Source organism: Stenella coeruleoalba (assembly GCF_951394435.1).
Source record: "Stenella coeruleoalba genome assembly, chromosome: X".
In the NCBI taxonomy this organism is placed as follows: Eukaryota; Metazoa; Chordata; class Mammalia; order Artiodactyla; family Delphinidae; genus Stenella; species Stenella coeruleoalba.
In genome coordinates this window covers 68487166-68501372 of record NC_137152.1, presented here as the reverse complement: position 1 = coordinate 68501372, position 14207 = coordinate 68487166, and positions in this window count along the sequence as shown.

Below are 14207 nucleotides of genomic sequence, written 5' to 3'. Positions count from 1 at the left end.
TTTTGGGGTGTCTGTGGCCTTATTATGATTTTAGGCAGCCTCTCTGCTAATGGGTGGGGTTGTGTTCCTGTTTTGCTAGTTGTTTGGCATAGGTTGTCCAGCACTGTGGCTTGCTGGTCGTTGAGTGAAGCTGGGTGCTGGTGTTAAGATGAAGGTCTCTGGGAGATTTTCGCCGTTTAATATTATGTGGAGCTGGGAGGTCTCTTGTTGATCAGTGTCCTGAAGTTGGCTCTCCTACCTCAGAGGCAGAGCCCTGACTCCTGGCTGGAGCACCAAGAGCCTTTCATCCACACGGCTCAGAATAAAAGGGAGAAAAAGTAGAGAGAATTAATAGAAGTATGAGGAAAGAAAGAAGGAAAGGAGGGAAGGAAGGAAGGAAGAAAGAATCAAAGAAGGAAAGAAGGAAAGAAAGGAGGGAAGGAGGGAGGGAGGAAGGAAGGAAGGAAGGAGGGAAAGAAGGAAAAAAGACAGAAAGAAAGAAGATACAGTAAAAATAAAATTAAGAATAGTAAAGTTATTGAATTAAAAAATACTTATTTAGAAAAAAAAAAAGGGACGGATAGAACCTTAGGACAAATGTTGGAAGCAAAGCTATACAGAGAAAATCTTACACAGAAGCATACACATACACCGTCACAAAAAGAGGTAAAGGGGGAAAAATCATAAATCTTGCTCTCAGGGACCACCTCCTCAATTTGGGGTGATTCGTTGTCTAAAGGAGGGAAGGAAGGAAGGAAAGAAAGAAAGAAAGAAAGAAAGAAAGAAAGAAAGAAAGAAAGAACGAAGGTAAAGTATAATAAAGTTATTACAATTAAAATTAATTATTAAGAAAAAAAATTTTTAAAAACCATGGACGGATAGAACCCTAGGACAAATGGTGGAAGCAAGACTATACAGACAAGATCTCACACAGAAGCATACACATACACCCTCACAAAAAGAGGAAAATGGAAAAAAATCGTAGATCTCGCTCCTGAAGTCCACCTCCTCAATTTGGGATCATTCCTTGTCTATTGAGGTATTCCACAGATGCAGGGTATATCAAGTTGATTGTGGAGCTTTAATCCGCTGCTTCTGAGGCTGTTGGGAGAGATTTCCCTTTCTCTTCTTTGTTCTCACAGCTCACAGGAGCTCAGCTTTGGATTTGGCCCTGCCTCTGCGTGTAGGTCGCTGGAGGGCGTCTGTTTTTTGCTCAGACAGGGCGGGGTTAAAGGAGCCGCTGATTCGGGGGCTCTGGCGCACTCAGGCCGGGGAGGGTGGGGGGAGGGAGGGGCACTGCGTGCGGGGCGGGCCTGCGGCGGCAGAGGCCAGCGTGATGTTGCTCCAGCCTGACGCCCCGCCGTGCGTTTTCCCGGGGAAGTTGTCCCTGGATCCCGGGAACCTGGCAGTGGCGGGCTGCACAGGCTCCACGGAAGAGGGGTGTGGAGAGTGACCTGTGCTCGCACACAGGCCCCTTGGCGTCTCCCGCCCGTCTCTGGCGTCCGTGCTTTTAGCTGCGGCTCGCGCCCGTCTCTGGGGTCCGCCTGTAGTAATATTTTAATTATTACCAGAGATTAAGGTTCAAATTCTAGTAGAAATACTGGAGACTAAAATTGATCATTGAAGGGTTAAAGTCCCTTGGAAGCTTGAAATACACAAAAGACCATTGGCTTCATTATTTGAATTCCCTCCCATTTGCAGCCTTCTAGAAAATAAACTTGGTAATTTTCATAAGGGATACTTGTAACTTAAAGATTTAGGCATTTAGATCTAATAGACCAGGTGTTTTCTCCTTGGGTTTTCTTGATATTTTGATTACTTTATTTCTATTATGCTATTTCTTCTCTTATTATTATCTAGGCTTTGAGATTGAGACAAATTCCACATGGAGAATTTGCTTTTATCCCTTTCTGACTTTAACGTCTCCCATAAACCAAACAGATTTCTAAATAAGTCTGGGTTTCTACAAGGCCCAAGGAAGGCTTGCACATCAACACCCTGTAAGTTGGAACTGCATGAAGCAATATAAAATCATAAAGGCTGCAGTAAACAGAGTACCCTTGGGAGATGACTCTTTATGGAGAGAGGCACTAAACTAAAACTACGTAAATACTCAGGGTGTGTGCATTCCAGGAACTCCAGAAAATAAGAACAAAATTAATGCAGATATCATATCTCATCAGAACAAGAAGTTCTAGATGCCACTATTCCAGTGGAATGATTTGGGGCCTAAGTGTAGCCTCTCATATACTGAAATGCTATAATCTTCTGTGATTTAATTAGCAATTTACATTTACTCCTAATTCATGCTCAGTTTGGAGGGGGAGGGTGCTCATTTGTGAGTTTAGGCAAAACATTCTACTTTGTTCCACATTGTCAGTGAAAGCAGGTACCATTTTCATTAAAAATAAATAAATATATTGTCAGTCTTATGCAGGATTACGAAATATCCAGAACCATTTGAAGGGGATGGTTTTTAGAACGGGCATTCAAGCAAAACCCAAGGTAATGAATGGTATTATTTGAAACCCTCAGATGACTGAGGTTGCAGCCTCTAATATGGCCTCTAATCAGAACCTCTCAAGAGCCCTCTAAGGTTCATTTTCAGACAAACAATAAAAGGAAGTTGATTGGGCAAGGCAATAAATGTGAAATTAAAGCATTCATATAATCAAGAGTTTAACAGGCTAAAGCCTATAGGTATACCCCACTCAATGGAATATATGGTTTCCTAGGAAACTGGCTATAAAATGACCTTCTATAATATAAATTCTTTTTTCTCATTCAGTTCAACATTAAATTAAAGATGAGTTCCAAGGGAGGCAAAGATGGAGAAGGGGGTCCACTGGAGCGAGAAAACAACTGGCCAAAACTGAAGGAGTAACAGTTAAAAATCAGATGTTTAAAGAAAAAATGAACATTTGCTAACTGAAATATAAAAAGAAACTCTCAAAACACCTCAGAAAGTATAAGCACTTGCCAACTTTCAACATATCATACCCCTAACTGCACTGTTCTACAGGAGAAGGAGATGTGTCAATTTTAAAGTCCATCTCTGTCTCCATATGTATTGTTCCCCTTTAAATCTTAGACTTTTGACTGTTCAAATTCAAGCCATTCTAACTTCAGCTGGACGCCCACTGCTACTTAGCATCCTTTTATTCATTTTGTTGACTCCCTGTTAAATTCCCTGCAGCAGCAACTCCAACCCTTTTCTACTCTGCAAGTCGCCCTCCCCCTCCCTCTCATCAGCTATTGCCTCCTACTTCTCTATGATTTTACCACAAAGTTATTCAAAAGGAGCTCCCTCCACCTCCCTTTTCCCCTAAAAAGCTTTGTCCATATTCCCTCTTATCTTCTACTTCTTCCCTCATCTCTCAGAAAATAAAAAGTCTTCTCTACTCCCTTCACTGATGTTCATGACCCCTCTTACCTCCAAGTCACTGTCTACCAAATTTATCTCCATCGTTCTCTTTGGCATCTCCAATCTCTTCCTCTCTACTTGATCTTTTCTTTCCCCCTTTTACTATTATTAAAAATGTTCAAGGCTAGAAATCCTTTAGACAGACAGACAAAAACTTTCCTCAACCCTAACCAGTGGTTCTCAGAGTGTGGTCTGTGGACCACTCTGGCATTACCTGAGTACTTGAGAGAAATGTAAATTGTTAGGCCTGACCCAAGAACAACTGAATGTGAAACTCTGAGAGTGAGGCCCAGCAACCTGCATTGTAACAAACCCTGGTGATTCCAATGCCTGCAAAACTTTGAGACCGGGCTTCCATGGTGGCGCAGTGGTTGAGAGCCCGCCTGCCGATGCAGGGGACACGGGTTCAATGCCCCGGTCTGAGAGGGTCCCACATGCCGCGGAGCAGCTGGGCCCGTGAGCCATGGCCGCTGAGCCTGCGCGTCCGGAGCCTGTGCTCCGCAACAGGAGAGGCCCCAACAGTGAGAGGCCCGCGTAGCGCAAAAAAAAAAAAAAAATGTATCTGCACATTCCAAACTATTGAGAAATGTTCAGCATGTCCAAAACTTGCCTTAAATTCAACCAATGAAGAGGAATACTTTATGAAAATGAACATAAACTCAAGATGTCCCATTATAGTAGGAGTAATTGTATTTGTTGGTACTTTACAGTTCACTGTTTTATTCATTGTTTGGTGCTTAATTAGAACTCTACAATACAGCAATCCCTCCACAACCTTAAGATCCCTTCAGACCAGATCTTAGTTATTCCTCTCTGAGAAAGCAGTCTAGCCTAGTGATAAGGGAGTGGAATCTGCAGCCAGACTTCCTGGGTCCAAATTCTGGCTCCACAATTTAGTAAACTGGGTGATCTCGGGCAAATTAGCCTTGCTTTGCCTCAGTTCCCTGATTTGTAAAATTGGAACAATAATAATAGTACTTTCCCATAGAATTTTGTGAGATTGCAAGAGTTAATATATACAGCAAATTTAAAGTGCTTAGAATAGTGATTGTCACAGAGTGCTATTCCTCCTGTTAACTATTATAATTTATCTTTAAACATTTTTTTCAAAATTTCAGTTTCAGTATATACAAATTATGACTCCCCAAACTGGGAAGAATTAGAAAAGTTAGGGAGAGGGGAATGTGGACAAGTAATAATAGAAAAGGGAAATGAGTAGGAGACAAACTATACATTTTTGCAGTGCAATCAGGGGGACATAAAAGAAGCAGAGGGAAAGCAACCCAGGCCTTAGAATTATATTCAGGCATCTGAGAAGGAGGGAATCGAGATACAGGCAAGAAGATCTGACAGCATGTTTGGTAGGAAGAAGAGTTGAAACAAATTAATTCTAAATGGGGTCATTTTTAAAGGATTCCCCAAAAGATTTTCTTCATCTAGAACTTCCAGGGGTCTATGCTTCTCTGAGATCTGCAGCTTGAGGAAAAAGAAACTGAGTCATAACACCTGAAAGGCTGTGAGCATTTGAATGGTAGACTAGACAACGAGGAGCACTGTTACCATCTACTAATGTGCACACAACCAGCATTAAAGTGAAACAAGGTGATAAGCCTCTCCTTGAAACCTGAAGTGGGGAGAGGAGAAAGAAGGAAATCCTGAGCAGTTTCTTATGAGCAAAGTATGACAAATGACACTAATTGGGCAGTCCTCTGTATTGGTCATTGGTCATAATGTGAAAAAAGCCCTTGTAAGTCCATCTCTTAATGTGCCAGAGTCATCGTCTCAGTTTAATGCATTTAAAATCCATTTATAAGGGCTTCTGGGTGCACTCATGGGGTCAGTGCTTCTAAATCTGGATGCCTAAAGTTGTAAGTTCATCAAATATGACCTCTATTAAAGACATTTTGAGGAACCTTGCCCTCACAGTTGGAGAAGGACCTATCTGCTCCACTTCTTGCCTACTTTAACCACTTATCAGTGATTTCGAATGATGTCAGAAGAGATGATGGTAGCACTACACATGCATTCAGGATAAAGTACACTTGTTGCTTGATTTTCATTTATGGTAAGGAATTTTAAAAATATATATTCTCCAGGAACACATTATATAAAAAAGAGACCTACTTATATCCTTCATCTGGCTGTTGATTGGGCCTCATCTTGTCCATTTATCCTTCAACTACTTAGTTTTAATGGGTCCTATGTATAAAAACAAACAAGAAGCCTTAGCTGGTGCTGTACTCCTCCATGCTGTCTGGATTCCAGAATTCTACTGATTTCATAGTCATAACAGAATGATCAGTTTTGTCTGTGAAGCTACACTCACACATTAGTGTTCCTGAGTTCCCATTTCCACCATTTCTTCTCACAGACAACTTAACCCAACCTTAAGACTGCCAGGTTGCAGGCAAAGGAGAGAGGAGACATACTTGTCAGAGAACTTTTACTTATAATCCTGCTTCTCCTCAATCCATTTCCATTATTGCAATCATCTTCATCAAGTGCATAAATCTACTTGTATAAACAAAAAAGTTACACATATGCCTGGTCCCTAAAAGAACTCAATTCTCAGTTAATTTTCAAGTTAAATGTAGTACATGGAATATTGTTTAATATCTTAACTTGCCAGTGCTAAAGTAGAATTGATAATATTGACAGTGGACAGGAAAGCCAAGGAGACCCTGAAGTACATACACTATATTCTTCATTAGAAATTTCTATAAATGCAAACATGTTCTAAGTTTCTGTGAACAGTAATTTATGTAGGTTATAAGAGATATGGAAAAACTAACAGGAAATAGGCTTCCAGAAAGAAAGTTGTTCAAATAATGGAAACCCGAACAGTATACCTTTACAATTAAGTGAGTTACATCCCCAAAAACAAGCAGAGAAAAATGTAGGAAAGGGAGGCTGTAATTCTCCTCCCCCCTTTCACCAACTAGAAAGCTGATTTCTCCTTTGCTTACAATTAGAGTCACCGATTTTCTGTTTCGAAAAATGATTATGAAAATAATTTCCTGTCAGAACTAAAAAGAAAACTATGGCTTGTGGTGTGGAATTCAGGTGATAGTATTGGGAGCAGTTTCACTATAGTTTTGGCTTTACTAATATTACTGAATCAAACTCAGTTTAATGGAAACCTTAAAGTAGGAGAAATACTGTCTTGCACTGTAAGTTAAAAAAGCTCCCTGCTCTCTCCAATGACCTACACCAAATAGAATAATTTGCTTTTAAAAATTCATTTATATATACAATATTAGGTTGAGCCAAAATACCAAGCCAAGGGACTACTTGGGGCCTATGGCATGGTAGAAGAACAATTATTAGAGTAGCACCGCTAAGTGATGGAACTTGTTTCCACTATGAACTCACCTTTTCTAGACACCCTGCTTATCTTGTCCTGCTCCCCAGCCTGGCCCCAGTGAATCATCACATTTTATTCTCACTACTCTCCTACAAGTCAAACTGTTATAGTCAATATCCTCAAAGCCTGCATTTCTCTTCCATGCATGCCTTCAAGCCTTTGTGTATGCTGTTACTCTGCCTAAAATTATCTCGCTTAACTTATGAAAATCTGTCTTCCAAAGTACTTGGTCAGTTTTAAAGTCTTCCCTGACTGCCACAGGCAGAGGTGACCATAACTTCTCCGAAAACCTATAGAACACATTTCCATCATAAAAATTTCTTACATTTTTTTCAAGATCAATATTTAGACAGCAAATATTTGTTGCATTCCTACTGTACACAAGATATTCTATTAGGCATTGTGCAGGGTATGTGTTTAAGTGCTGAAAGCTGTACAGTTCTAGGAAGTGACAAATCACTGGCCATCTCAGAGATATATAATTGAGCAGCATATTAAAATTGATGAAATCTTGCTCAGAAACTTATATTTCTTAGGCATCCCTTTAAAGGAGACAAATTCGGTTTGATATTAATATCTCAAGCACATTCTTATTTCAGTTTGGATCAACTCTTATTACTCAAACTTAATTTTTTTTGTTTTTAAATAAAACTGATGAATTCAAATGTCTGTATATCAACAGAAAAATGATCCCTTCTGTGTAAGTGCATTGTATTAACGTGTGCATAATGTAAAATCAATAAATAATGAATTACCACTGATTGTAATTGAATGTTTTCATAATTTTATTGTCAGCCATGATAAATAATCAGTACATTTATACTGCATTAAATTAATTAGTGTGTCATTTCTATTACATACATCAGCAGTGAATTAATGCAGTGACATCTGTTTTTAATGTTTTAAAGATGGGATATCCCTTATTAAGTAAAAGAAGGAGTTACTAGAGATGTTTTCAGTGATTGGCATTTATGGTGGTATCTTCACAAAGATCTAATAGAGGCATTTATACTTCTTACAATAACTATATTTTAATCCATTATCAACTATGAGTAACAATACTCAGGCATAAACCCTTTCTTTCTGTTGAAATAAACTGAGGAACTCTTCTTTTGTTACATTGCTCTATCACACTGAAAGCTTATCAATTAGCAAGGGTAGGCTATTCCTCTGCCATACTAAGATGTTGCAGAGTAAAGATATAAACATAGTTTAATCAGGCCAAAAAGGAACAATGGAGAATTTTGTATTGAAGTTCACTTTGTAACATTTTGAAATCAGTCCTTTCACAAAAGGCATACTCATGTACTTTGTTAGTATATGAAGCAAATAATGATGAAGGAATTCTCATGTGGAATTATTTGATAAGGTCAATGAAACACTGCATTTTGTAAATGACAAAAAATCTCTTAACTAAGGTAAGGTTGCCAGATTTAGCAAGTAAAAATACAGGATGCAATATTTGGGACATACTTACACAAAAAATTGTTCATCGTTGATTTGAAATTCAAATTTAGCTGTGTTTCCCTTAACTTTACTTGCTAAATCTGGCAACCCTTACACAGGGGGAATCAGGGAAGGCTTCTCAGGTGAGGTGATCCTTGAGCCATCATGAAAGATCACTTGAAGTTAGCTAGGTGAAGAAAGTGGGTGGAAGGATGGAGCAAGATGTGTGAGGTAGAGGCATGAAAATAATAGTAAATATGGCTGGAGGATAGGAGTATGAGAGAGTGATGAAATATAGGGGTGAGCCCTTCAGATTATCTACAAAACTCAAACTTCACAATGATAAAAAAAATGAAAGGGACGTTACTTTACTTGAATTATCAACCCTTTTCTCCAAGTTCACAGTGAAGTCTGACAGGTGCAAACACAGCAGCCGTTGTGCAAAAACAGTTGCTTAAAAGAATACAAAGCTCTGCTCTGTCCAAAATTCTTTCTCTTCTTTCAGAACCTTCAACAGGTTTCACCTTGCTCTGTGAGAGCTGATCAGCCTTTGATTTTCTCCAGTAAGGAATCTGATCACTTCTCTTCTTTGAACATGTCACATTCCACATTCTATGCAACTGTTTCCAACGGTCAGGATGTCAGATCGCAGTGTAATTTTATGGCTGGAGTAGGAAATTTGAGTGCTCCAAAAGGAAAATTTTCACCAATAACTGATGGTTGATGCAAGAACCAAATACCCTTTCACGTAAACTGATGTTTGTATCCTATTTGGATACCGACTTCTGAAAAGTTTTGTTCTAAGCATGAACTGTTTTTCATCATGTTACTCACTAAAATTTCTCACCATGAGGCCTTTACTGTAGTAAATCACACTTGTCTCTATTGTCCTGGGAGGGATCTTCATACAAGGTATAAATTCCCATTGTTATCACTTCTCACTAGGAATCTCAAAAATTCATTTAAAACTCAATAAGACATGCATATTCAAATAACTTATCTAAACTATGCATTCTGAGTCCAAAATGTCTGAAAAGGAAGAAAACGCCAAGTAGAAGATGTGACCTGCTCTTATATAAAAATGATGTCCTGCTATCATCATCAATAATGATTTGTAAATCATTCTGTTTGGAATATAAATACTAAATGTCTGCACAAAGGGTAATGTATGAAAATGAAAATGTTCTGTATTTTATCATATGAAATTTTTATCTTTTTCTAATTCCTTATTTGGTTTTAATTTCATACATATGCAAAAAAGTAATCTAAAACAGAGTTTCAATTCTCTTGTAAGCCATGGACAATGTCTTCAACACAAAAACATTCACGCATACACACACACATACATGCCTCCATCTTCTCTTCTCCCACAAACACACACTCATTCTACCACTACCACTGAAATCTCAATCATAGGTAACTAGTGGTGTACCTTTATCTTTAGTGCAAACAAACATTTCCATTTTACTGCTTTACTGCAAGAGACCCATCCGGGAGTTACCGCCATCTAGTGACAAGTAGGGGTATTTAATCCTTTTATTTTTCAAAACTAAATTGCCTAAAATTTTTAAAAGTAAAAGAAAATGGAAATAAACAAGAAAATCAATAGAAAGACTCTGAAAGAACTCTTCAGTCTATAATATAGCTGCCACAGCATTGTTTGACTGTAAATGAAGGTAATTATTTTTGTTTTCAAATAAATTGGACTTCCTCCAGGTTTCTAGCATGTTAACATTTTACTTTGTCATGAAAATGTAAACTACATATTATGTGTTCCTGTGCATCTTAAACTTATTGAAATTCTATGCTGAAATAATATTTCTTTTTTATTGACTTACCAATTGTTTTCAATAATAATAATTTGCTATTTTTATAGAATATGCTTACATACACAGCTCTTATCTTGAGAAGTTTCTGTGTGTGCAGGTTCCTGAGATGTTGTCACAAATGATTTCCTTGCATTCATGTCTACATAAATATTGCCTTGAAGGAAAAAAGTGTTAACATTTGGTCAAAATATTTTAGAATTCTTTCAGAAATAGGGTATTAAATAAGTTGTGCTAAATATATCTGTAAAATCTAGCTGTGTAAGAGTAAGAAAGTTTTTTTAAAAAAAACAGTGCCCTATTGTCGTTTTTCAGGGTCACACACACAGTAACTTCAATCTGGAAAGTGACCTCTTGTTTAAACTAGGAAACACAGAGGTACTGCAGGATTTCTGTTCAGACTTCTTAACCATCAAATGCAGCCCTATTGACTACAAATGGCAACTTCCGCATAATGTCCATATTTTATAAAGAACTAGTATTTAGTGTCAAATAGTGCTTATTTAAAAACCATCTGTCCTAACTTTTTAAAAATACAAAGAACTATGTATAATATTTTTAGTTAGTTCACTTTTCCATAAGGAACAGGATAAAAATATTTACCATGGATACTGATCACTCCAAATGAGCAATTTAATCACTTCAATCAGTTGAAGAACTGCTGGGGTGATTGCGCCAGTTCTTTTGTCTCTGCCAGTAAGGAAAAACCTTAAATATGAATGGGTAGGTTCTGGGTCTCTAGGTTAGCAACCACTTTTAATTTCACAGAGTCACTGGAACAAAATCTCATTAATCTGTCTTGTAAAAAGTTATAGAGGTCACATTAAAATGTGTGTGATATAACCATTTCTCCATCTGGGCTATAAAGGAAAACAAAAGTAACAGTAGATTTCTGAGGCTTAGCTCTTTCATAATTTAATATCGAATTGTATTCAAGAAGTGTCAGAGTGATATAACTGAGTCCTAATATTAGAAATGTAAGGATTAAGGCATCAGTTGATGCCTTAAAAATAGACATCAACTAATTAATTGGAATATTTGGTCTATGGTTGGAATATGTTTTAAATGATTTTGAATTAAGTACATACAATGCTGATTCAATCATGTTGTTATTTGAGAATTATAAAAATTTGTTTTCCGTATTTAAAAGACAATCTATTTGCATCATGTAAAATATTCAAAGCAATATAAAATAGGCTTTGTTCCTGGTTATCTTTCTCTGTTTTCATATTCATGATTTTACCCCAGAAGTGTAATCTAAGTTGAGAAACAGTTAATGAGGGCCTGTGTTATATCCTGGATATTACATAACTCTGCTTTAATGTATGCAAATAAAGAACATGATAGGAATTATATAATGGTTTCAACATTAAGAAAATCCAAAATCTTTTATGATTAATGTGAAAATTAATAGGTCATTAAAATGATTAATTTGAGTAAGCACAGATACCTCAAACATCAGAAGTACGTTTTCCCAGTTTGATGCCTCAAGTGGTCATTAGTTCATCTGTATTACGAGAATCTTAAATTTTAAAAAAGGGTAAAATTTCCTAAGTGAGACATTTAATATAGCAAGAGGAATCATTAGAAGCAACATTTTGCTTTAGTTAGAGAGATTAAAAAAATCATTATCTGGTATCCAGAAATCATCAGTCAGAACGTTATAGTAGAAATTTAAAGGACATTAAATAAAAGATTAATTTCTCCAAATATTCATGTTAGTTTCTTCAATTCTGAGCTAGATATTTTGCTTCCCATTTAAAATGCATGTTTTGGGCTTCCCTCATGGCAGAGTGGTTAAGAATCCGCCTGCCAATACAGAGGACACGGACAGCCCTGGTCCGGGAAGATCTCACATGTTACAGAGCAACTAAGTACACGCGCCACAACTACTGAGCCTGTGCTCTGGAGCCCACGAGCCACAACTACTGAAGCCCATGTGCTTAGAGCCCATGCTCTGAAACAAGAGAAGTCACCGCAATAAGAAGCTCACGCACCGCAACAAAGAGTAGCCCCTGCTCACCGCAACTAGAGAAAGCCCGCATACAGCAATGAAGACCCAACACAGCCAAAAATAATAAATAAAAATAAAATAAATGTTAAAATAATAATAAAGTATATAAAATACATGTTTTGAATTCATTCAGCATTTCTTATTTAAAGTCAGCAAGTAGGTCAGGGGTTAGGCTACAGTAATCCATCAGAGGAAAACCTCCCATGTGTAAACTCAGGAATAGGAGATTTTGTTGTAGTGTCAGGAAAAGCAGTAAGGCCCTATATTATTGTATCCTGTGGCATCATAAGGCAAGAATTAGACAGAGAGGTAATCCTTAAATTTAACACAAAGACAACAAATTTAAACTCAGACAACTCTGATTGTCTACATAACCTGAGGCAATTAAGTTCAGAAAAAATTTTGACCTGAACTCATTGACTGAGATCCCAGGAGAGAAGCTGTATTTTTTTTTGAGCTATACATTTTTTTAAATTTATTTTTTATAGAGCAGGTTCTTATTAGTTAACTATTTTATACATATTAGTGTATATATGTCAATCCCAATCTCCCAATGCATCCCACCACCATCACCCTGCCTCTGCTTTCTCCCCTTGTTGTCCATATGCTTGTTCTCTATAACTTTGTCTCTATTTCTGCCTTGCAAACGGGCTCATCTGTACCATTTTTCTAGATTCCACATATATGCATTGATATACAACATTTGTTTTTCTCTTTCTGACTTACTTCACTCTGTATGACAGTCTCTAGGTCCATACATGTCTCTACAAATGACCAAATTTCTTTCCTTTTTATGGCTGAGTAATATTCCATTGTATATATGTACCAAATCTTTATCCATTCGTCTGTCAGGGAGCATTTGGGTTGCTTCCGTGACCTGGCTATTGTAACTATTGCTGCAATGAATATTGGGGTGCATGTGTCTTTTTAAATTATGGTTTTCACTGAGTATATGCCCAGGAGTGGTATTGCTGGGTCATATGGTAATTCTATTTCTAGCTTTTTTAAGGCAACTCCATATCGTTCTCCATAGTTGCTGTATCAATTTACACTCCCACCAACAGTGCAAGAGGGTCCCCTTTTCTCCACACCGTTTTCAGCATTTATTGTTTGTAGATTTTCTGATGATGCCCATTCTAACTCGTGTGGGGTGATATCTCATTGTAGTTCTGATTTTGCATTTCTCTAATAATTAGTGATGTTGAGCAGCTTTTCATGTGCCTCTTGTCCATCTGTATGTCTTCTTTGGAGAAATGTCTATTTAGGTCTTCTGCCCATTTTTTAATTGGGTTGTTTGTTTTTTTCATATTGAGTTGCATGAGCTGTTTATATATTTTGGAGATTAATCATTTGTCCATTGATTCATTTGCAAATATTTTCTCCCATTCTGAGGGTTGTCTTTTTGTTTTATTTATGGTTTCCTTTGCTGTGCAAAAGCTTTTAAGTTTCAATAGGTCCCATTTGCTTATTTTTGCTTTTATTTCCATTTCTATAGGAGGTGAATCAAAAAGGATCTTGCTGTGATTTATGTCACAGGGTGTTCTGCCTGTTTTCCTCTAAGAGTTTTATACTGTATGGCCTTACACTTAGGTCTCTAATCCATTTTGAGTTTATTTTTGTGTATGGTGTTAGGGAGTGTTCTAATTTCATTCTTTTACATGTAGCTGTCCAGTTTTCCCAGCACCACTTATTGAAGAGGCTGTCTTTTCTCCATTGTATATACTGGCCTACTTGCCATAGATTAGGTGACTGTAGGTGCGTGGGTTTATCTCTGGGGTATCTATCCTGTTCCATTGATCTATATTTCTGTTTTTATGCCAGTACCATATTGTCTTGATTACTGTAGCATTGTAGTATAGTCTGAAGTCAGGGAGCCTGATTCTTCCAGTTCCGTTTTTCTTACTCAAGATTGCTTTGGCTATTCAGGGTCTTTTGTGTCTCCATACAAATTTTAAGATTTTTTGTTCTAATTCTGGGGAAAATCCCCTTGGTAATTTGATAAGGATTGCATTGAATCTGTAGATTGCTTTGGGTAGTAGAGTGATTTTCATGATATTGATTCTTCCAATCAAGAACATGTTATATCTCTCGATCTGTTTGTATCGTGTTTGATTTCTTTCATCAGTATCTTATAGTTTTCTGAGTACAGGTCTT